The following is a 22,233-nucleotide window of genomic DNA, read 5'->3' as shown; positions in this document are numbered from 1 at the left end:
GAGGCATTTCTTCCCTGACTGCTTTTCTCTTTTCTCTGTGAAATACGAAACAAGGTCTGAGCTGAGAGAGTGTGGTTTGTTTGAAGAGGAAGAGAGGGTTAACAGATGAATAATTTTAGGAAGTAGGACAGCAAATTTACTCACTAAATGTAATAGGATTGCAAGGATTTTCAGACGGTTGTGGCTCATCTGGTAAAGAATCTGCCTGCAATGCGGGAGACCTGGGTCGATCCCTGGGAAGATCCCCTGGAGAAGGGAAAGTCTACCTACTCCAGTATTCTGGCCTAGAGAATTCCATGAATTGTACACTCCATGGGGTTGCAAAGAGTCAGACACAGCTGAGTGACTTTCACACTTCACTTGAGATTTATGGCGATAAATGTAATATGAGACTAAATTAGCACAGCTGTGTTTCTTCTCCAGCCTGTACCATCCAGGACAGGCAAGGAGTAGGTGGAGATGTTCCTTTTGTGATATCTGAAGCAGTTGCCACCCCCTGATTCCTGAGTAAAGTTACAAAGTGGAGACGAGCTGTCTTCAGAAATTTCCTACCCGCTTCTGCTTCTTAACATACTAAACCTAACATACTCCAGGCTGACTTAACCCCTGCCACCAACCCACCAGAATGTTATACAATAAGAACTAACAAACCCAAAGGGAATTTTAATTGGTGGAAAATTAAGGTAAGGAAAAGAGATTTTAACAGCATCTTATTGAGCCATGATTTACATAAAGTAAAATCTGTACAAACCTTATGTGTACTGCTTGATGACTCTGTATGTTTATATACACCAAAATGTGATCACCACTAGATGAAGACAGAAAACCATTCTCATCACCCCCACAAAGTTCCCCTCGGGCCAGCACACATACTCCCTAAGAGACTCCAAGGCTGATTTTCTGATTTCCACCCTTACTCAATTCAGATAGAGCCAGGGTCAGTGAGGAATCGACCCTAACACCAAAAGTTTTGTTCCTTCATTCATTCACAAATAGATACATAGATGATATATACATGTAGAATCTGGATGTCAATGTCTTTCCTTTGTGCCAGAGACTGCTATCCCATCCTCCAGGGCGCTTCCCAGGGGTAAAATCTTCCTATTGCTAAATTCCTGAGTTTGGGGGCTGCAGACAGGAAGCCATCTGCAAAAACTGACTTCTAATGTCCCTTCCAGCTTTACCAGCTAATCATTCCAGGAAACCAGCGTCAGTCATAACTCTTTGACAGGTGCTAATCACTTTGCCAACAAAGGTCCGTCTAGTCAAGGCTATGGTTTTTCCAGTGGTCATGTATGGATGTGAGAGTTGGACTGTGAAGAAAACTGAGCGCTGAAGAATTGATGCTTTTGAACTGTGGTGTTGGAGAAGACTCTTGAGAGTCCCTTGGCCTGCAAGGAGATCCAACCAGTCCATTCTGAAGGAGATCAGCCCTGGGATTTCTTTGGAAAGAATGATGCTAAAGCTGAAAGCCCAGTCCTTTGGCCACCTCATGCGAAGAGTTGACTCATTGGAAAAGACTCTGATGCTGGGAGGGATTGGGGGCAGGAGGAGAAGGGGACGACAGAGGATGAGATGGCTGGATGGCATCACTGACTCGATGGACGTGAGTCTGAGTGAACTCTGGGAGTTGATGATGGACAGGGAGGCCTGGCGTGCTGTGATTCATGGGGTCACAAAGAGTCGGACATGACTGAGCGACTGAACTGAACGGAACTGATCTGAATCATTGTTGACTCAATATCTTATAGTTGGCCTAGGAGCTAAAAAGCCTTCAAGTTCTACACCAGTGACCATACTCACTGTTGCTGATACTTTTAAAACATAACTACATTGCTTTTGAAAAACAATTTAACTACACAAAACTGTAGTTCAAAATATGTCCCAAAGATGGCAGTACAATAATACTTTGTGCTCTGTTGTAGTAATAGCTTCAAATATTTTTAGCCCTGCTAAATTATAAAACATTTTAGGTGAAAACTTCATCATGAGAGACTAAGAAAAATAGAAATTTTGTTTTCTATTATTGTTTTTCTACAGGACTCCATCTCCAAGTAAATCATATCACACATCTGCATAGTACTTTAAAATATGCAAAACATCATCACATGAATTACTTTGCTTACAAACCTGTATGACGGTTATTTTCATTTTATATCACGAAGTTTGGAGATTAATCATGACTAGTTTAGAGTCAGTCAGCTAGTAAAGCAACAGAATCAGTTTTCCAAAGACCAGAATTTTTTCCTACACACCTCTGCTTAGTAAAAAGCAAACATCTACAGATTCATAATTTACTTTAAACATCACGGGTTATTATGATCCAGAAAAAGTTTGAGGTTAAAATCATAGAAGTTAATCACTGAAGCTATAAAGTTGCCTTGATAAGGAGGGTGACCAACTCATCCTGGTTTGCCTGGTTTTCATTTTAGCACTGAAAGCCCTATGTCCTAGGAATCCCCCTGGTCCCAAACAAACCAGGGCTGCTGGTAACCAGTGCCCTGAATCACCTTGTCCACTGGTTACCTGGTGGTTGTCCAATAATTCTGTAAGCTCTGCTAAGCAGTGCCCAAAATATTGCCTCCCACTTAGTACTCTTCAATAAAAATTAGTGAAATTGTAATTCAGTGTCGTGTTTTGTTTGGGAAAATAATTTTTTTTTTTTGCTGTTTCCTAGATAAGACATAACCTCTGGATTCACTCTTATTGATTCCAGACACATCAGCTCAGCCCATTGTGGCATCATTTTCCACTCTGGTCACTCCTGGTCTCAGCTTGGTTCAAACTTTCTTGAAGTTTTCATCTTCTCTTCAGAGGCTGCTGTTTGAGAGCGGGCGGCAGAGAACAGGAGCTGAAAAATACTGTGGGTGGAAGTAAAAGATCTTCCTCTATTTTCCTCCAATGCAACATAAAGCAAAAGCACGTTCTTTCCCCTTTCAGATACTTCAACAATTCAGCAATGTTTAATGTGTGATACACAAGTGATTGGTCTTTCATTACCCTTTATCTTGGATATGTGAAGAATAACATACCCCTGGGAAAATGAAAGCAAAATCAAGTGTATTAGGAGTTGAAGCAGAAAGGGTGAGTGTGCGTGTGAGTGTGAATACAGGAGGCAGAGGGCACACATAAATGTGGGAAAACATCCCCAGACCCAGTTCCCTGCACACACCTGCAGCTCTGCCTCATTCCGTCCTACTCCAGAAAGCAAAGTCGATTAAGTGGATGTGGAAAGCCAGAAGATGGTGGAAAATTCTTTGAACCAAAGAAACCAACCCTATCATTAAAAACAAAATGAAACAAACAAACAAACAAACAAAACTTCACATTTGTGACCTGTACAATACTTAATAGTAAAAATACCCAAAAAAATAATATTGTAAAAGAATACCCACAGAACACTGAGTTTCTGTGCAAAGTGAATTGCTATAAACTTTTCAAGTAGTTCCACAGATTTACTTAAACTAAAATTCAAATATGAAAAGTAAATGTAGCTTTTCTATTTTTCTAATCTTCACTTGCACTGAAATATCTTAATCTCTTCAGCCTCAACAATTTCTTTTCAGTATCAATAGTGCTTATAGGGAAATTCTGCTTCTCAGATGCCCTGACCCAGGGCTTCCCTATTGGTCCAGTGGTTATTAATTCTCCTGCCAATGCAGAGGACATGGGTTCAATCCCTGGCCCGGGAAGATCCCACATGCCACAGAACAACTAAGCCCAAGCATTACAATTACTGAAGCCCGCATGCCTAGAGCTGGTACTCTGCAACAAGAGAAGCCAGTGCAGTGAGAAGTCCAAGCACCCCAACGAAGAGTAGCCTCTGCTTGGTGCAACTAGAGAAAGCCCACATGCAGCAAGGAAGATGCAGTACAGCCAAAAATAAATAAGAAAAAAAAGATGCCCCCATTCGCCCCTCCCCAAGATGGCATATAGACGTATGTCCTTGTGGGGACCTAGGACCTTCTCAGCAATGGATTCCTTCCCATCACACTGGTGGTATGGATGCATGAAGTCTGTGGCTGATGCATTTGCTTGGGTTCCTCCTCAGCCTGGCTTGGGCCACATGTTCCTCTCTCCTGACTCGATCCCATGTCAGCCACCCACCCTCTATGTATCCTCTGGGAGTCTAACTGTAATTCCTGTTTTCTCCCCACAGTAGGCAGGCAGCCCTAGATCCAACTGTGGTGAAGAGGAAGAAGATCAGGGAAGAAAGGCATACACATGAAATTTTTAAAATATGAGCTGAAAATATATTTCTCTTCTCTCTTCTCCCCAGTAAATTAAGCAATCATGCAGGGAGCCAGCCTGTCATTATAGCCCCTACAAAAGGAGGAGAAGGAGGAAGCCCTCTCAGGCAGAAGGCATGATGGAAGGGAAGTTCTAACAGGCCAACAAGAAGTAGAAATCTGGCCCCTTTCAGCCTCCGTGAGATAATGGAGAAAGACAAAGAACAGAAGTAAAAAAAGCAAGACTTGAGATATTTGCTAACTGATCTCTGCACTGGTATCACAGTGAATATAAGCTGAGAAGAAAGCTACAAGACTTCACAGAGGCTCCTAAGGACCCTTGCAGGGCACAATGTAGGGGCCCAACGATGTGCGCGGCACTCTTAGCAACTCAAGGCAGCTGCTTTAGAGTAAAATTGGAAAGGTTATGGGATGACATGGTATTGGGGGGCTTCCTAGACTTTCTCAGCTCTAGGTGGCATGAAAAGTTGCTAGTAGCGCCCATGTGGCTTGTGGGCGGAGCACAAAGGAGTTAACATTGCTGGCTGGTGAGCTTCTCCAGGTCATCTTACTGAGAGCCATGTCTCAGGACCATGACCCAGGTCAAGACCAAAGGGGAGTTCATGGCCAGATCTCAAGCAAACCATGCAACATCCACAGCAGCTGACAGACAAGACTACCCCGAGAGAAACCAGACCACGACTTCTCCAGAAACTTCAGCAATGGGAGCCAGCAGAGAGAGCAGGGACAGATAGACAAGGAACACTCTCTCCACAGAAGGACAAGGATCCACTCACAGATCAGAGTCCTCTCCCCTCCCTCTGCTATTGCCACATGCTCAGTTGCTTTAGTTGTGTCCGACTCTTTGGGACCCCATGTAGCCCGCCAGGCTTCTCTGTCCATGGGATTATCCCAGCAAGAATACTAGAGTGGGTTGCCATTTCCTTCTCCATGTGATTGCCACAAGAACACAAAAACCACGACCTCAGAAGCCATCTTTGTCAGGGACAAGGAGAATGGTGAAAGAACAAACAGTTACTGAAAAGGCATAAACTAAAAGGAAACGCTTGAAGTCAGAATATAATGATAAATCCTTAATTTGCATTCCCCTGGATACACACTCACATACACACACCCACACATAATACTCAGTAGGGCAAAAACGGGGGTGGGAAGGGTGCTTACAAGACTGGATTTTTGTTGAAAAATAAAATAGCCACATTTTTTTTGCACCTTTATGAATAGAATGAGCAAATATGCCATTCTGCTGTAATAGTTAATAGAATGACATTTTGCTAATTCAGCAAATAAGTCTTTTGACGAATTATTCAATCAGCTAATTACTAGTCCATAAATCACAGTTTGGCAAACTGGTGCTTAGCAAATTGTTTTTTTTTTTTAGTCAACTAATCTTTTGATAAATTGCTGTTCAGTGAATTGATCTGTTTCAGCCTACTGGTTTAAAACACACAGACACACAGAGAAAATCCCCACTCCCATTATGCTTATTTTGACTCTCTGCTGTCTTACCTCAAATTCTGCACTAGTTGGAAACGCTTTAAAATACATTTATATTGCTTTCCTATCAGCACCTGCAGCTTGATCATTTTGGCATAAACATGAAATCGATGAACCATGTACAACTGTCACAAACCTGGTGTGACTGGCTCTCCAAATACAGTGCTGGTCTTTCCAGAACACTTACAGACAAGATGGGACTGCAAGAGCTGAAAGGAGGAAAATGGGATAGGGAGGATGAATGGGAGGTTGAATGATAAAAAATAACCCTGAAGCAACCGGCACTCACACTCATCAAAATCTACAGATTTTCAGCTCTCAATGGGGACTTGCACGCCTTAGGCTCACTTCCAGATAATTGTTCTTACTTCAAACCACTGTGTAGTTCCACTCCACCTAGAATTCCTTCTCATTGATAAGCTTTGTTGGTGCTGGTATGCAACATTTTTTCCAAGGTTTACTTTGCATAAGTTGAGACTTTTGTGTCCCTGCGAGCATCTGTAGTAAGACACCATTACAATTAAAATCATCCACTGTCAGGACTTGCCGGTGGTCCAGCGGCTAAGACTGTGCTCCCAACGCAAAAGGCTGGGATCAATCCCTGGTTGGGGAACTAGATCCCACATGCCATAACCAAAAGCCGTTAAAAAAGATCCCATTGCCGCAAAAAAGATTGAATATCCTGTGTGCTGCAACGAAGACTCAGCACACCTAAATAAGCAAATAAGAAATAACGATTTTTAAAAAATCATCCACTGTCATAATCCACAACATGGAAGGCAAGCTCTCCCTGCCTAGTCATTTTGATTCTAGCTCTCCCTACTCCAACACAATATAGGCAAGTAGGTGCCATCACTGTCTCCCACATTCCACATATTACTTCTGCCACAACTGTCTCTTATTCCCACTGTCCCAACATGCCTACCTTCTGCTCAATCCCTCTGTTTTCAAGGCTCTCTCATCTCAACAATCTCACGAAACCCTGCATCAACTACTTCACGATGATCTATTTTCTGGATGCTTGCCTGCATTATTCATTTTGGCTCTCACTCCATTCATTTCACATTTTACTTATTTCATGTATGTGTCACTCCAAATACCATACATTTCTTGAACTGAGGTGTTGTGTCTGATATTTCATCCCTTCATTCAGTGATGAAGACATCAACATATATTCTAATAAAGATTTATGGAACTGAATGGAATTTTCTATTGTAACTTTAACACTGTGATCAGGTTTAGAAATAATTGCACTTGCTCATATGCTCAAAATAGACACCACACCGAATCACTTAGTAGAAAGAATGCTTTCAGAAAAACCTCTGTAATGATGGGGAGAGATGGTATTCAGAAATGGAACTGAATTGGTTCTTTGGAAAATCAACATTGGAACATAATATTCTTCTTACAAATTTGCTGAACAAAGAATACAGATCTAGCATATTGGCTATTTCTGGGGGTGGGGAATAAATTTAGGATCCAAATGAGATAACAGAAGCAGAAACTAATTCACTTAAGAGGGAAATATCTTACAAAATGCAAGACAAGAAAATAAAGAAATTATCTTTGTGTCACAGTAAGCCATAAATTGAATATGAAGGTATTTTTAAAGTGAATATGATATTGGGGTAGAAGGAATAAGGCATATGTATATTGAAAAGGGATCTGAAAATAAAATAATTTTTGATGAAGATTCATACACAGTCAGCCCCCTCAAATCCACAGACACAGACCCCACAAATACCAAGGACCAGCTGTGCTGTGCCATTATATGTAAGGGACTTGAGCATCCAAGGAGCTTGCTATCCATGGGGGACCTGGAACTTATCTCCCTCAGATTCTGAGGGAAAACTGTGGTAAGTTTCTTAAAATTTCCTTAAATGAACTTAAAATCAGTTTGGCATTGTGGTTTATGTGTGTCTCAAGAGTATATCTATTAAATACTTATGGGCATTAGGACACATTCTTTATGTCCTCTTACAATTGGTTAATTTTTAAGGCACTGAATTTTCATCTGGGAACCTCATCCAGAGGTGTGGAGAAATTGGAGTTAAAAAGCAAATGAAATAAAGACTAAAAAAAATAAATAAAGCAAAGGTTAAAGATTTCATAAACATGATTTTACTTATATAACTACTCTGAATATTTTTATATATATAAGTCAAAATGTTACCAGAATATGTGTAGAAATATAGAGATAAATACTGAAAGAAACAGCCAAAAGGTTTGAAAATAGTACCTCTGTGGAGAAGAAAAAGAGATGGAATAGTCCAGGGAACAAGAACTCCCCCCCCCCATTATACTAGTTGTAATGCTAATTGATTTTAAAGATATCCATGAATTATTAATACTTCAAAAAATTAAATTTTAAAGAAGATGCTGAGGAGCTGATTGGAGGTTCTGCACACCTATGTGGAGGTTCTGCACACCTAGGTGGAAATTCTCCACTAGTTACCTTCACTAGTGACTGTGTAGTGATCCAGCCGTAGAGATGGGGTTTGAGTCTATTATTAAATGGAAGTCTTTTCTCTGGGACTGTTTTCCTGAAGTAAGTTAACAGTGTCTACAGCTGATCAATCAAAATTTCAGTATAAGCACATTTTTGGAGATGTGTAGATTACCATGGAATTCAACAGACTTTTTCTCTGAGAAGAAAGTTATATGAGGAAGTGAACTGCAACTTTCCATCACAAGCCCATTTTAACCATGTGCTTATACTATTGAAGGGAACACTTTAAAAATAGATTTTTTTTTTTTAGCTACAGTCTATCATAAATCATTTTTTAAATGTAAATAACCACTTTCCCTAGGAATTATGCTAATTTTATATGTTTCTCTCACATTTCTGAGTGCAGTGCTTTCTTACATGCTAAGTAATCAGTGGGTGTTGAATGAGTGAACTTTGGTATATAAGTACTGCATACTCTCCATGTTCCCTTTCGGTTTACAATTCACTTTATCTTCTGTCTATTGGCTTCCGCTTGGCTCAGCCAATGGGAGCCCTTCCAGGATATCTGATCTTGGGAAGAGAAAAAGATCCAGGTATTTTCTCCATCTGCCCTTACTCTTTTCCTTTCTCTCTCTGCTAGCTCACAGTTTGGCAGAGATTATGTCCTCCCCCACCCAACATGCACCTCTTGCTAGTCAGCCTGTGTGCAAAGTCGCTTCAGTTGTGTCCAACTGTGCAACCCCGTAGACTGTAGCTCACCAGGCTCCTCTGTCCCTGGGATTCTCCAGGCAAGAACACTGGAGTGGACTGCCATGCCCTTCTCCAGGGATCTTTCAGACCCAGGGATTGAACCCACGTCTCATGTCTCCTGCATTGGCGGGCAGGTTCTTTACCACTAGCGTCACCTGGGAAGCAGCCTTTTTTCTACAGTTGCCAGATTCCAGCAGCTGCTCCCTTTCCTTGCTTTTTTCAGACCCAGAGGAAGTGACTGCTACCTGTTCGTCTCAGCCCCCGTGTGCTTCACCACCTTCCCTTAACCCACAGTTTTGTATGTAGCCCTTTCTTTAAATTTCTTTTATTTCTTCTTTGATTCTTCTTCTTGACTTCTCTTCCATTTCCTGCTCTAACCTTGACAGATTCAACATGTGCCTAACATATTTAGTCCAATTTCAATAACTTTAGGGTATGAGGCACTGGGCAAAGTAATGTGGTAGATACAGAGACTGAGTCTTGCTCTTCAGTTATTCAATCCAGTGAGGGGAAAAAAAGACATACAAACAATTATATACTCAACATACAAGTCAATTTTATTTTATTCACCAGAGATGAATGTAAAATTGGTAAACTCAGGGTAAATTTAAAAAATTCTCTTTCTCCATCTGTTGCCAAAAGAGCTCTTCAAGGACTGAATGTGCACATATCTGCCTTGTCCTTTGCAACAACTAGGTCAGAATAATTACTTTAATAAAGAGGTCCTAGGTTTCTGGACCTGGGACCCATTTCAGCACCTATCTGATAAACATTTAAGACTTTTGAAGTTGATGTGGAGCAATAAAATATACCGCAAAGGCCTAGATCTTTTAGTATTTATGAATGCATAAATTTTTTTGTTAAAAATTAGAAACACCAAGAGCTCCAGAACTTACAGAGTTGGAGATTTCCCAGGACAGAGGGAACGAATATAGGTTTTCCTTATCCTCTTTCTTTGACAGTAAGAATATAGTTTTATTTATAGAAGTAATAAAAGGAATATACCACACAAGTGTTTTACACATGAAACACCTTAGACACAAAAAGATGGAGGTGAATTTTTACAGTTTATTCACATTGAGTCTAGAGTACTAGGTGACCAACTGTCACCTTTAAAAAAAAGACTCTTGTCACATCTCTTGAATGCAAATTAAACAGCTCAGACCGAGGTGAATAAGGTCACGTAGAATCTGGAACTCACTCTAGTCTGTGCCCTTACAGTAACTCTTGAAGCTGCTACACTTACGATAAAATAATTCAGTGGGTGATGGGTCAGACAAAAGAAACGCCAAACAAACAGATGCTCCGTCACAGCACTGCAGGTGAAAGGGAAAGATAAACTTTAAACAAAGCTGCATTTATCAATCCTGTTCCCTTTCGTCTACCCTCAACAGCTTTGTCATACGAGTGGTTGTGGTGTTTTGTTGGGAGAAGAATGGAATTGGTAGACCAGGATTTAAAAAAGTGTACATCAGGCAGTATGGCTTACCAGTTAAGGATAGGCTGCTTGGGTTCAATCTTGGTTCTTCTACTTCCTTAGATAAGCTATTTAGCAGCCCAATGCTTTAGTTGTCTGTAAAATGCAGATAAGAGCAGTATGTATAGGATCACAACTAAAATTAAATGAATTAACATGTGTAAAGAAGATGCACATGGCACATTATACAAGTATTAGTTGTTGTTATATTTTGGGAGCTTACAAAGTCATTTGGAAACTCTTACTCTGAAATTGGTTTGGTTGCCCTGGTACATGGATTGACTTTCTCGATGTGAGAAATCCCATGTGGCCCATAGATATTTTGAAATTCTACCAGTTATACGTCTCTGTATTTCCCAAGATGAGTCCTGATTGGTATAACACTACGAACCATGGTAAAATTTAATATTAATTTAAGAACACTTCAAACTGTAAGTTCCAGAGTGCTCAAAGAGGGAAGAAATCGTTGCAGACTGGGAACAGATCAGGAAGAAGGGTACTTGGGCTGGAATATGGAAAAAATCAGTGGGATTCTGAGAAGGGGGAAAGGAAAGGTACATACTTTCCCTCTTAGGAAAATATTTTTAGTTACCAGATTGTGCTTATCTTTGTTTATTCCAGGGTACACTTTCTAAAAGCACTTAGTCTTCCCAAGAACAGCACTAACAGGCTCTGATGTTGTCTATTCTGGTGAAAAAAAAAAACAGAATGAAAGCAAAGGTTATGTAACTGTGTTACAAATTTAAATGCTTTGTGTTCCGCTCTGCCAGAATTTCATTAAAGACTGAGTTCACAATAGTAGGCACCCTCTAGGGGTGTGTCTGTGTGTGTGTGTGTGCTGTGTGTGCATCTAAGTCACTTTCTTCTAGTTTGTTGGGGAGAAAAGACGCTTTGTCTCCTCCCCGCCCTGAGTCAGTTTCATGCTGCAGCTATTCCTACCTCAGTTAGTGCCCCGTGAGCCACCGTTCACTTTACCGCTTCTTGCTACCAGGACACCTGGCTTATTGCCCCTTTCAAAGGATGTAGTTACCGCTTGCAGATGTCAGCAAAGGGATGACTCTGGGGTTGGCATATTTACTGCCCTGACATTTTATTTCCTGCATCACCAGCTCACAAGGTTGTTCTGGCAAATTAAATTTATACTGAAGATTTAGAGTTATGAGGAGTTTACTTCATAACACAACTTGTTATTATTGAATATTAGACACCCTTGGCCTTAAAGATCTTTTGGTTCCTCCACTACTGGGAGTTTTCTTCCTTCATCAGTCTTCCTTCCAAATTTCTCACTCCTTTCCCCCCAGTCCTCTGTCCTTTCAGATTAACCCCGATATAAAATCTTTGTTTACTCTTATACAGATCAACTTGTCTGTCTTTTTGTTTCATCTTCCTCTTTAAATGCATGCCCCCAGGATCTCTCCTCCACCCCCAAACAGCTCATTAAGGCATTTTCCTAAACAAAGACATGAAGAGAACTCTGAAGACAACTCTGGTGCCAGGTGCTAAATGGTAAACATAGATGGTAAGAGGGAGGGGAATCTCCTCACAGAGGAAACCTGTAACTAAGTATGAAAGGATCAGCCTGGTTAGTTATTCCTTCATTGACTTGCTAGAACATCTATAGACAGTAGCAAAGTGGAAGACCATCTCTGCTTAATCAAGTTAAATGTTAGCTGATGTCTTAAATTGGGCTTCCCCAGTGGCCCAGTGGTAAAGAATCTGCCTGCCAATGCAGGAGACACAAGAGATGCGGGTTCAATCCCTGGATCGGGAAGATCCCCTAGAGTAGGAAACGGCAACCCACGCCAGTATTCTTGCCTAGAAAATTCCATGGACAGAGGAGCCGCTGGGCTGCAGTCCACGGGGTCACAAAGAATTGGACATGACTGAGCGACTGAGCACATACATATGATATCTTAAATTGGATCCACTAGAAATACAACTCGGAGAAGGCGATGGCACCCCACTCCAGTACTCTTGCCTGGAAAATCCCATGGACGGAGGAGCCTGGTAGGCTGCAGTCCATGGGGCCGCTAAGAGTCAGACACGACTGAGTGACTTCACTTTCACTTTTCACTTTCAGGCATTGGAGAAGGCAATGGCAACCCACTCCAGTGTTCTTGCCTGGAGAATCCCAGGGACGGGGGAGCCTGGTGGGCTGCCGTCTATGGGATCGCACAGAGTCAGACAGGACTGACGCGACTTAGCAGCAGCAGCAGCAGCAGAAATACAACTGAGATGGAAATTACTGATCAAGCGTTTTATTGAAAGAATGCCCTCAGGGGAAACCTGTAGATGAGTGAGGACAGCAGGCTGGGGACCAGGGGAAAATCCAGGCAAAGATGTGGGTTCATCCCACAGGCAACTCTGGAGCAAGTACACTGGCTGATGGAGCTGCCTATCAGTCAGACATTAACCATGAGCCACCCTTCAGAGGAGGGTATAACTTCCCAAGCATTTCCAGGTCAGGTGCTTTTGTTAGCAAAAGGCAGTTCTCAGGAGAAGGGTGCACCTGTGAGCTGTTACCAATCGACAGGTAAAGGAGCTGGGGGCTGGGTGTTATCAGTATAATGAAGAGGCTGAGGTGGGTGCACAACAATAGCATCTTCTATGACGTCCATGGTAGAATTTACCATCCTGACACCTGGGTCTGAAGCTGACTGAGACAGCTCAGGAGCTATCCAGACCCAGGAGATGATCAAACATACACCAAATTGCACTCTGCCAGTCACTTTCTTTTCCATCTTTTTCCTTCCCTAACTTATTTCAAAATGTCTCCTCTCCATACTTATATCATATTTCATATTTTTATTTTAATATAACTCACTAGCTACAAACATTTACTGTTCTTGATGTATGAGTGGTGCTTTTTTCCACAATAGGTGCTACCAAGGTTGAATCACCAAATCCTGATAACATAACTAGACACATGTGTGAGGTTTACATGGGATCAAGACATCACTGGGTTCTGATTGGTTGGCTTGCTAGAGGCATAGATTCACAAAACATTGATTGCTCTTACCAAAGAAGTAGAAGTTATGTTCTTTTAATATTTTATACTGCAGTTTTTTCCTGTGCAAATATTTAGCAACATCCTATTCATTTGATAACTGCAAATAAAATAACCCAAAACACAATGTTTCCCTATAACAAAAAAAGATGTGCACAATTATATGGTATTAGAGCCAAGATTGTCAATTGCAAGGAACAAATTAATTCTACTAAAGAGAGAAGTTAATGTCAAGGATACAGAAACTTCACTGACTCCAAGAACAAGGGATGACACAGAGAGCTGGAATGTCAGAAGCTCTCTGTTTCTTAGCAATAGTGTGGCCTCCTTCACCCCTGATTCTTTCTCCAGATTGGTCCATGTATCATGGACTCTCAGTCATCCTTCTTTACTTTCTCACATTATACATGGCTATTGGCCCAATTCCACATTAGACCACTGATGACTGAAACCTCCCTCTAGGTCTCTTGGTTCAAATCCTAAAGAGAAATCTGACAGGCTAAAGTGAATATCTTTAGTCCAGTCCACTCTTCAAAGGGTCAGAGGAGTACTGTCCCCTGCTGTCCACTCAGCATGGCTGGAGCAAGAAAGCTCAAGGTGGAAAATTAAACTGGGTATGATAAGACATTACTTTGCCAACAAAGGTCTGTATAGTCAAAGCTATGGTTTTTTCAGAAGTCATGTATGGATGTGAGTTGGACCATAAAGAAGGCTGAATGCTGAAAAATTTATGCTTTTGAACTGTGGTGTTGGAGAAGACTCTTGAGAGTCCCTTGGACTGCAAGGAGATCAAACCAGTCAATCCTAAAGGAAATCAATCCTGAATATTCATTAGGAGGACTGACACTGAAGCTGAAACTCCAATACTTTGGCTGCCTGATGCAAAGGGTCAACTCATTAGAAAAGACCCTGATGCTGGGAAAGATTGAAGGCAGGAGGAGAAGGGGAGACAGAGGACAAGATGGTTGAATGGCATCACTGACTCAATGGACATGAGTTTGAGTAAGCTCCAGGAGATGGTGAAGGACAGGGAAGCCTGGTGTGCTGCAGTCCATGGGGTTGCAAAGAGTTGGACACGAATGAACAACGATAGAGACATTGGTATTTTTGATCCATTGAGTTCATATAAACCACACACGTTCGTGGTCAGTGACTGGGTGTTCCACATTCTCCTGTTAAGACAAGGGAAGAATTGATTCCAGTTTAGTCTGAGGCCTGGAGACTAGTAAGGCACTTAAACAAATAAGCCTCTTATGTAATTTGCCTTAGAATATAGCGAATTCTATAGGTGGGCTAAGTCAGGAAATAAAGAAGACATCTGGAAGAAGTTTTAGCTTTGGACTGTGTCTATTCAATGACCCAGATGAGGTAGAAAAGTTGGGGGTAATAATTGCCATAATTCTTTTCTAAAGTCATTTTCATTTTAGGGTGCTGAGGTTGAAACTAAGATGGAAGATTCTGCTCTAATCACCCCTTTTCAATTCTACCCAGCTCCCTGAAGCTCCAGGAAGGTGTCTGGCCTGAAGACCACCTTGTACCTTTGAGGAACAACGTTATATGCAGTGCTATACACAGTATGATTGGAACTGTCAGAAGGGCATGCCTATTCCAAAAAGCTCCTTGCAAAAAACAGACAGCAATGCCTGACATTTCATCACTAAAGACTTAGCTGTGCCAAATGAGTTTCTAGATACCATTCCCCACTAAAAGGGAAAGCACATCTTGGAAATTTGCTGATTCCAGTTCAAGGGCAGGGAAAATTCAAGGTGAACCTGGGACCTCTTGTCCTACAAACCAAAGAAGTGCTCAGAAATTAATCAGATTATGTCAAAGGGACATAGGTGCTAACTTACAGGGACTTTCACTGGTTAAATTTGGAATAATTTGAGCATTAAGAGAATAATTATGACAACGACTGTAACACCCAGAAGTCCATAGCTATACTTGAAAGAAAGAAGGAAAACTCCCCTTTACAAAAGACTGTAGCTAATAAATATAGATGAAATGATAGAGGAAATCAACATTTTGCAGCTCTTATTATAATAATTGATTGAGACAAGGATCCTCAGTGGATTCTCCACTGGTTAATATTGCAGATGGTGTTGGTTCTTGGAATCCATACCTCCCTTCTACAGTTACTCCAGAGTGGCTTTTGAGGGTAGGAGACTGCGGCCCAAGCTTGTCTACCATCTTGACAGAAAGCAGAAACAAGACATTTTTATAGCTCTTGATCTATAGTGGATGCAGCATTGGGACTCAAGATAGGCTACAAAAATAATGAAGCAATTTGTACAACCACTAGAATGTACCATGTGTGTGTGCTAAGTTGCTTCAGTCATGTCTGATTCTTTGCAACCCTATGCACTGTAGCCTGCCAGGATCCTCTGTCCATGGGATTCTCCAGGCAAGAATACTGGAAAGGGTTGCAGGCCCTCCTCCAGGGGATCTTCCTGATCCAGGGATTGAACCTGCATCTCTTACATCTCGTGCATTGGCAGGCAGGTTCTTACCAAGAGTGTCACCTGGGAAGCCCAGAATGTACCATAGTGTCCACTAACTTCTATCCTTGCCAGCAATATGTTTAATAACTATATATTTTTCTAATTCAGTATGGCAAAAGTACATTTTACTGATTTATTTGCATTTCTTTGTTCACCAATGAAGTTGAAATTTTTTCCAATATGTTTATTGAGTCCACGGATTTCTTCTCATGAGAATTTGGCTATTCATGGCATTTGTTCATTTACCTTTTTAAAGCTTTCTTTCCTCATTTATTTAGCCTTCTATGATTTATTCTGGTTTATGATTTGTCCATTTATTTTGACTGACTTTGAGGACTTTTTAAAGTATATTATAAAAGATTGTTATGGTATGATAAGAGCAATAATGGAAAATCTGATGATCCCATCACAATGGAATTTTCCTCCACAAGCTCTCTATGAAATAGAGATTGTAACTCTTTTTCTGTTCTGTTATTTATGTGCAAATATTTCTATTTATGTATATGAGAATCTGTCAGTATTTTCTGTATTATTTTATCTGCTGTTTCTAAGCTTATAATTTTAAAACTCTCTCTTCACAATATTCAAAGCTATTAAATTACATTTTATTCAGGTTTCTAAACTTTAGTATTTTATTAGTCAATCTCATCTGAAATGGATTTTGAGGAAGAGGAAAAATAGTTTAAAATGCAAAAATTACAAATTGACTTGCAAAATGGACTTCATGTCTTTTATCCAGCTAAATTATTACCACAGTGGATGGCATCGCGGATCTAGGCATTACAAAGAGATAAATACTCTGTTGTCAAAAAAAAAGATCGCTCAGCCAAAAGAGAATAATGACAGAGGGGAAACTCATAAAATGTTCTTACTGAGATACTGTTTGGTTTTATTTTGTTGTTATGATAGCTTGATTGTTGGGGGAAGGGCTGCAAAGGGAAATGGAAAAGGCTAGCTCAATTTAACTCTGAATTTTATTGCAAAACTGCCTGAATAATACAGGAGCAAGTTTGAATTGTGACAGCTGGTGTAGCCTTGCCTAAACCACATGGAGTTTCAGGTATAAGCTGAACAGTGACTACTAAACTTCACTGAGCTGATAATCCTTTTATTTCCTGAATAAATTCATTACCTTTATTTACTTCATTTTCTTTCTGCTTTCCTTTGATTCAAATATGAATGAATTTATAACATATATACTTATGTTCTTTGATGACCAAGTTGCTTTCAGATTACACTCCTTTCACCTTACCCAGACCTGTCCTTCACCCCCAGATACTGATCCTGGCTTCCAAGCCATCTTTGTAAACCAAGGAAAAATCACGGGGTGACTTTTTACTAATTTCCTGGGAAAAATAAGATACCCAGATGACAGAAATGTTCTCGGTACAGTTCCCATGTGCTTTTTCCCTGTGGAAATAATTTGCTTTATTGAATTAATACAATTCTTACCTTCAACATGGTAAAAGGTGTTTATCAAACTGCTCTCAGACTCCATGCCTGGATAATTCTGTTGCTTGGGCTGTTTGGCACATTGGTTGTCAAGTAACTTAAATGAAGTCAATTTCCTTCTTTGTACTTTAATGTTTTCATTTGCAATAGCAATATAGCACCTATCTATTGAGGACTCAATTATTCAAAATACATTCGTATAAATGTTTGAGGACACAGTTGAAAGGTATTTCATAATTGCAAAGGAGAGCTTAGGAAAGGAACAGGAGGAAACCTCTGGTTAGTTTTAGCCTGTCTACTTTAATGGACAACAGCAGCTGCTAATTCTTAAAGGGACATTATCTGGCCTTTGCTTTAAATATATTTTTTATTGTTTTTGTTTTGTTTTTGGTTTTGTTGTTAATGCTACAGTGTCTGGCATATATGTTTTCCTTAAATAAATGAACGAATGAAATCCAGCCATCCAAATTCTATACTCCCAAATTAAGGATTATATGACAACCTAAAATCAACACATTCCAGGAAGTAATTTGAAGAAAGTACATTAAACCAATAGACAGATAAGTCCAGGACTCATTTGAAAAAAAAATTAATACTATTTTACAACTAATAAAATAAAAGCTAATACCGTGAGAAGGCAATTAAGAAAGGTCTGTTGTGCCTTGATTTACTTTGGTTTGCTTTCTTATTCTATTAGAAACAGCTGATGCCATTAGAAACAGATGTTTGTAATACAGATTAAATTAAAAAATACACTTTTTTTTTACATTGGTCTCAGGAATAGTTTTGGGTTTTTTTTTTTTGACATCAGTTTATTTATTTTTACTTTACAATATTGTATTGGTTTTGCCATACATCAACATGAATCTGCCACAGGTGTACACATGTTCCCTATCCTGAACCCCCCTCCCACCTCTGTCCCCGTACCATCCCTCTGGGTCATCCCAGTGCACCAGCCCCGAGCATCCTGTATCCTGCATCAAACCTGGACTGATGATTCATTTCTTATATGATATTTTACATGTTTCAATGCCATTCTCCCAAATCATCCCCCGCCTCCCTCTCCCACAGAGTCCAAAAGACTGTTTTATACATCTGTGTCTCTTTTGCTGTCTCGCATACAGGGTTGTCGTTACCATCTTTCTAAATTCCATATGTATGCGTTAGTATACTGTATTGGTGTTTTTCTTTCTGGCTTACTTCACTCTGTATAATAGGCTCCAGTTTCATCCACCTCATTAGAACTGATTCAAATGTATTCTTTTTAATGGCTGAGTAATACTCCATTGTGTATATGTAACACAGCTTTCTTATCCATTCTTCTGCTGATGGACATCTAGGTTGCTTCCATGTCCTGCTGCAATGAACATTGGGGTACACGTGTCTCTTTCAATTCTGGTTTCCTCGGTGTGTATGCCCAGTAGTGGGATTGCTGGGTCATAAGGCAGTTCTATTTGTAGTTTTTTAAGGAATCTCCACACTGTTCTCCATAGTGGCTGTACTAGTTTGCATTCCCACCAACACTGTAAGAGGGTTCCCTTTTCTCCACACCCTCTCCAGCATTTATTGCTTGTAGACTTTTGGATTGCAGCCAAAAAATACACTTTCATATTTCAAGTTCTTTTCCTTGTACTGAGATCTGGCCCCCACTCACCTTTACTATCCTCCACTGGAATTTTTTTGTTTTTTGGTGGATGTTACCCATTAAAAGCCCCATAAAATAGTAGATTTCCAAGTTGAGTTCTTTTATCAGGTTAGCTATCCTGTTCCTATCCCCATAGCCTTCCCTAATGAAAGCTCTAAACCCTAACCACTGGACCACCAGGAAATTCCCATCACATTCTACCACTTGTTATCATTGTGTTGTCTTCATCTTGTCTCCCGTACAAAAGAAACTCCTTGAAGACGGGAAGAAGCCGTGTCTCTGGCAGCGGCAGGGCTGCTGTGGGACCTGGTACAGTGTCAGTGAGCAGCTGCAGCAGACCAGTGTTTGTTGACTTATTGACTGAAGGAATAGTAAAGGGTCAAATTAGGTTGTACCTTATTTTTTGGTGTTCCCCTCCATTTCCTTTATAATTCTTCCTCCCCTCCCTCTATACCCAGGCAGATGCCCAGTGTCTTCTCCTGCTACTTTCTAATTGTCCAGCTTTTCACATCTTCATGCATTACTTGCTAAACCTATTCCCTCAGACATGCTCACTGCCAGCGGTCTGGGTTAGATTCCTGGTTGGGGAACTAAGATTCTGCAAGCCATCCATTGTGTGGCAAAAAAAAAAAAAAAAAGGTAGAGTGTGGTAAAGGACATACATTCTTTCATCCTCATCCTCAAATTTCTCTCCTCCCATTTTCTTCTTGCTGCTGCTAAGTCGTGTCCGATTCTGTGCGACCCCATAGACAGCAGCCCACCAGGCTCCCCCATCCCTGGGATTCTCCAGGCAAGAATACTGGAGTGGGTTGCCATTTCCTTCTCCACATTTTCTTCTTGCTGCTGCTGCTGCTTCTAAGTCACTTCAGTCGTGTCCGACTCTGTGTGACCCCAGAGATGGCAGCCCACCAGGCTCCCCTGTCCCTGGGATTCTCCAGGCAAGAACACTGGAGTGGGTACATTTTCTTCTTAATCCACTCTAAAAAGGTTCTTTCCCATACCACTTTTCCAAAAATGTCATCTGTGACCAACTGCTAAATCTAATGGCCAGTTCTAAGTCCTTATCTGATTTATTAGCAGCACTTGTTACAATTCATCATTCTCCCCAAATTTCTGTCTTCCCTTGGTTTCTAAGATAACACACTCTCTTGGATTGTATCTCCTCTCTCTGGTCTCTCTTTGTATCCTTTGTTGCCTCACCATCTTTTAGATTTCTTTCTGATTCAAGTGTCTCAGAACCTAGTTGTTGGTCCTCTTCTCGATCTACCCTTACCCCCTTGATGATCTCATCTAGGCTTATGACTCTAAATAGTACCTTCTTGCTGATGACTCCCAAATTTGTTCTCCAACCTAGCGCTCTCTTCTGGACTTGATACTCATAAATCCAAGTGGATTCATGACACCCTACTTGAATGTCTAATAAACATCTTATATCCAGCATGTTTATATATTGAAACTGAAGTCCTGATCTACCCTCACCCTCCAAAACTAAATAATTCTATTTAACCCACAACTTGCCCTTCTTAGCTTCTGGCTACTCTATCCTTCAATTTGCCCAGGCTAAATACCTTGAAGTCAACTGTGATCCCTCTCTTTGTCTCACATCCTGCATGCAATCTGTCAGGAAATCCTGTGGGCTCTACCTTTTCTAAAAAATATCCAAAATTTCACCACTTTTCACTGTCTCCACTGCTACCACACTGGTCCAATTAACTTGGTCCTCTCAGGTTCTCCTACCATCTTTTTTGTGCCATGCTGCACAGCTCACGGGTTTTTACTGGCAATCAGAGATTGAACCCAAGCCCTCAGGAGTGAAGGTGCAGAGTCCTGACCACTGGACCACTAGGTAATTCCCAGGTTTTCTTAGTTTTTAACTGATATCTCTACTGTGTTTGCCCTCCTTCTCTGTAGTGTATTATTAAACTAGATGCCAGAGTAATTATTTTAAAACAAAAGTCAGATCATGTCAGAACTGCTCAAAACCCTTCAGCGGCTTACTTTTTCATTCACATAAAAGTTAAAGTCCTTACAGATGGTCAAAAGGGCCCTGGATGATGACTCCTCTCCCACCATTCTCTCCCTTGCCCTCTCTGCCCTAAAAATTTCCCCAACACACCAGGAATTCTCAGGACCTTTTCACTGGCCATCCCTTTGCCTGGAAAACTCTTTCCCCAGATGTCTGCATGACTAAATCTCTGTACCTTCAAATCTGTGCCCAAGCGGTGCAATTACAACGGGACCTACCCTGACTGCCTTATTTAATACTGCAAATTATGCACCTCCATTTTTCTTCATACTTCATTATTATTTTACTTTCCCAGTTTAATTTTACTTTACTTTTTCATTTTTTCATAGCACTTAGCACCATTTAAGCTACTATGCTGCTGCTGCTGCTGCTAAGTTGCTTCAGTCGTGTCCGACTCTGTGCGACCCCAGAGACGGCAGCCCACCAGGCTCCCCCGGCCCTGGGATTCTCCAGGCAAAAACACCAGAGTGGGTTGCCATTTCCTTCTCCAATGCATGAAAGTGAAAAGTGAAAGTGAAGTCGCTCAGTCGTGTCCAACTCTTAGCGACCCCATGGACTGCAGCCTACCAGGCTCCTCAGCTCATGGGATTTTCCAGGCAAGAGTACTGGAGTGGGGTGCCATTGCCTTCTCCTTTAAGCTACTATATAACTTACTTATTTACAAGTATATTGTCTATCTTTCCCTGCTAGAATCTGAGCTCCATGAGGGAAGGGGTCTTTCTCTTCTTTATTCACTCACATATCTCAAGTACCTAGAACATTGTCTGGTGTTTATAGGTACTTAATAAAATGTGTTAAATTAAAACTGAATTCATTCAACATCCATTTGGCATATACATATTTAGCATCTCCTATGTGCCAAGCACTGTCCTAGAGGCTTGATGTTCAGCAGTGAATAAGATAGACTTGTCAAATATTCATGGAACTCACTATTAGCAGGGATCATAGACTCCAAGCAAGTAATGGCAATGTGATAATTGTTGGGAGTAGGTAGTGTTATGGGGACATATACCGGGCATCTCACTGAGGCCTGGGAGTTAGAAAAAGACTGCCTAAAGGAAAAGATTGAAGTTCAAACCTAAAGAAGGTATGAGTGGGAACTAGCTAGCTAGTTAGTTCATCATCAGTCCAGTCACTCACTCATGTCTGGCTCTTTGCGATCCCATGGACTGTAGCACG

At 40.8% G+C, this 22,233-nt stretch overlaps 1 long non-coding RNA gene across 2 annotated transcripts; it reads right to left on the bottom strand.

The window, feature by feature from the left end:
• Nucleotides 1-2,312: 2,312 nt before the first annotated feature.
• LOC129633153 (uncharacterized) lies at nucleotides 2,313-17,560 on the bottom strand. 2 transcript variants are annotated; one of them, XR_008704925.1, is made up of 4 exons: nucleotides 17,384-17,560; nucleotides 11,016-11,110; nucleotides 10,436-10,519; nucleotides 2,313-2,861 (listed from the first exon to the last, which is right to left on the bottom strand). It is a non-coding gene; the product is annotated as an uncharacterized LOC129633153 (long non-coding RNA). The 2 variants fall into 2 exon arrangements; XR_008704926.1 differs by lacking the exon at nucleotides 2,313-2,861 and adding an exon at nucleotides 10,149-10,262.
• Nucleotides 17,561-22,233: the final 4,673 nt, after the last annotated feature.

This window comes from Bubalus kerabau, chromosome 18, assembly GCF_029407905.1.
Source record: "Bubalus kerabau isolate K-KA32 ecotype Philippines breed swamp buffalo chromosome 18, PCC_UOA_SB_1v2, whole genome shotgun sequence".
NCBI classification, from domain to species: Eukaryota; Metazoa; Chordata; class Mammalia; order Artiodactyla; family Bovidae; genus Bubalus; species Bubalus kerabau.
Note: the sequence above shows the minus strand (reverse complement) of the source record. Positions and strands in the feature narration are given on the sequence as shown.